This window comes from Urocampus carinirostris, chromosome 6, assembly GCF_059441175.1.
Source record: "Urocampus carinirostris isolate Australia breed hairy pipefish chromosome 6, RoL_Ucar_1.0, whole genome shotgun sequence".
Classification (NCBI taxonomy): Eukaryota; Metazoa; Chordata; class Actinopteri; order Syngnathiformes; family Syngnathidae; genus Urocampus; species Urocampus carinirostris.
Window position 1 is genome coordinate 10,714,798 of NC_142354.1, and position 3,312 is coordinate 10,718,109.

Below are 3,312 nucleotides of genomic sequence, written 5' to 3' on the forward strand. Positions count from 1 at the left end.
TTTAGAGTTGTGAAATAGCGTTCCAAATTCCTTAATTATGGTTGGGAATTAACCCTAGGTTCTAGGGTTTAAAAAGAAGGTTTAATGCTGTTAACATTTCAAAAGGCAGGATTTAAGGCCTTTAAAAATTGTTTCAAATTGGGGTTTTATACTGTGTTGGGGGTTTCAACTCTTCCTAGGGTCTCAAAATAAGGGTTTAAATTCATCCTAGCAGAAATTGTTATTTACTGTTTTTAAAGTTTCAAAATAGGGTGTTATTCTGTTAACATCAAGGGTTTCAAACTCTTCAAGCAATTCAAATGAGGGTTTTGTTTTTTAGTTTCAAAGCAGGGTTCCATTCTTCCCAGTGTCTCGAATTAGTGTTGAAATGCATCCTAGGGTTTCAAACTTAATATTGTTTTAAATTCCAGTCCGGAGCCTTCACTCTGAAAATGCTGGCCTACTAGTGATCCCAAGAGCAAAGAAGAAATCCGCAGGTTAGATAGCGTTCTCCATTCGGGCCCTAGTGCTGTGGAATGCTCTTCCCTCTTGAGATTCGATCTGCAACCTCAGTGGAAATGTTGAAATCTAAGCTTAAACACACTTCTACTCTATAGCTTATGAATGACTTATATTTCATGACAATATCTGTGTATTATTTGTTATTGCAACATCTATTGCAGCCTGTTCATCCTGGAAGGGGGATTACCTCATGTGGGGTCCCTTCTCAAGGTTTCTTCATTTTCCTCATGTTGAGGTTTGTGAGTTTTTCCCTTGCCCTCATGTAGGTTTTAGATCAGGTGATGGTGTCATAATAGTCTGTGGTTTGCAATAATCTGTGGTCTGTGCAGCCCTTTGAGACTCTTTGATTAAGGGTGTCCCAGATAAACATGACATGACTTGACCATAGGGTTTTAAGGTTTGAAAGATTTTATACATTTGACTATAAAGGATTTTATACAATTGACTACAAATTACATTTAATGCAAAAGATATGGCTGGGCTGTAGTTCAATGTCTGGGCACACTGGTGGAAAATGTTTACAGGAACGGCGGGATTGGGACGTAAGGCTGATAATCAGCACATCCAGACGCAGAAAGGCCCTGATGATGTAGAAACGTTCGGTGGTGTTTTGGGTATTTCAGATATTGCGACGCCCATGCGAGGAGGAGATGGTGAATAGTAGAGAGCTAAAGGACATCAGAAGAGGGCTTCCCAGAGACTCAAACGACACTAATTCTGCCGTTTTCGATGGAGTACACTTAGTTAAATTGTTAATGAAATTAAACCTGTCCTTGTGTGAAAATGTCTGCTTTCTTGTTCATCCGTTCCCTCAAACGTGCATAATTTGTTGGGTGAATGTAGGATCTGTTCGGTTAATGGAGTCATAACTATTTCGAACAATTTGGTAAACGTTACGTTTTGATATTTGATTCCTAACAGGATTAACAGTAGGATTTTAAACGTACCCTAGGGTTGCAACACAAGGGTTTAATGCTTAAAGTCTAGGATTAAAGGTTTCGGTTTCAAACAAGGGTTTTTAACTTCTCTGGGGTTTGAATCAAAGTGTATTTGTGAAGCCCTACTCAGGCATTGATACTCAAAGCGCACTATAAACACGTTTAGTGTACAATAAGGAAATGTGTTTTTCTCCACCAAATACACACAATGGAAAATATAAATTGTAGTATTTTACTTTGCTTTTAGGGTTTCAGACACAGGATTAAAACTCATATTGGGGGTTCAAATGAGAGCTTAAGGTTTTCTAAGTAGGGTTTGAAACGATTCTTAGGGTCTCACATTAGGGTTCGAAATTCATCCTTGGGATTTAAATATGGGTTTTTCGCCGTTTCTAGGGTTTCGAAGTGAGGTTCATGCTGCGTCCCATTCTTCTCACTTTCCCTCGCTATTTGCCCTAGTCACTCGGTTTTGTGCGTGCCGAGTCATACCTAAGACTTACAACATTGGTACCCATTGCCTCCCTGCTTCGCGTTTGGCATTAAGGGTTGGAATTGGGGGGTTTGGTCATCTAATGACTCCCAACACAGCAGTTGGGTCTAAAAACCCGGCGCCGATCGAAGGCGACGAGTCACGTCGATAGCTTCGCGTGACAAAATGATTTCCGGTAGATATCACGTTGATGGTTGATACTGGCTGAATAATAATTAATAATAAAGTGCATGGGCAAATGTGATGTGTCCCAATACTCTCAAGACTGAGGGCGAAGTGCCCTTCTACCCTGTTAGGAAATTAATATTATAATGTAGCGTTTACCAAATTGTTCGAATGAGTTATCTGACTCCATTAACCAAACACAACCTTCATTCACCTAATAATGCGCGCTCGTTTCTTGATGGGAAAAGATGTACAAAAGACCGGTATTTCCACACGGGGGCAGATATAATTTCTTAAATAATTTAGCTAAGTGAACTCCATTGAATATATGGCCGAATTAGCCAAATTAGTGTCGCTTGAGTCTCCGTCAAGCCTCCTCTCTCGATCTTTTTCCTTCTCGACCCGCGTCTCTCCGCAAGCTGGTGTGCCGGCTCCTCCCATGGGCGTGCCAGGAAAGTACCCTCGAAATGGTCAAAACATCCCTGAGCGTTTCTACGTCACCAGGGCCCCTCTGCGTCGAGAAGTGCTGATTATCTTATCAGCCCTCTGTCCCTGTTTCCCGCTGTTCCTGTAAACATCATTCTCAACTGGGTTGCATCGACCTCGCCCCACAGCTCAGCCAGTGAATGTCTCTACAATTAAATGTAATTTGTATTTGATCGTACAAAATCCTTTATAGCCATATGTATAAAATCCTTCAACTCATAGAATAACCACTTCAGATGGAGGGAGGTCAGGAGCTGACTTGGAACGAAGTGACTTCCCAGGAGACTTTGCGAATTCTCAATATCAACAAACATGGTTGTTAATCTGTTACTGGGCTGTATAGTCTCAAATTAGGGTTTTAAGTCCACCCTAGGGTTTCAAACAATAGTTTTACGCATTTTTTAACATTTCAAAGAAGAGGTTTTAATTTTACAGGGGAAATGAACAGTTGCGTTTTCAACTGAACCAGGTTTTACAGTCATTTTAAACATCTTCGTCTTCCGATAAAATGCAACTCTCTACTTTCGGATGTAGGCTTGTAAGGAGTAATGAATACGCTGCTTGCAAGAAAGTCAATGTAATAATAATGAGTGAAAGTAAGCCTGCTTTCCACCTGTCACCTGGCATCACTTTACAATCAATAATTGAGAAGCAGGACTTTTATAAGGTGGAGCTCACCTTTACCATCTTCATTGTGGTGGGAACCCGCCAAAATAAAAGCATTTGTCCAGC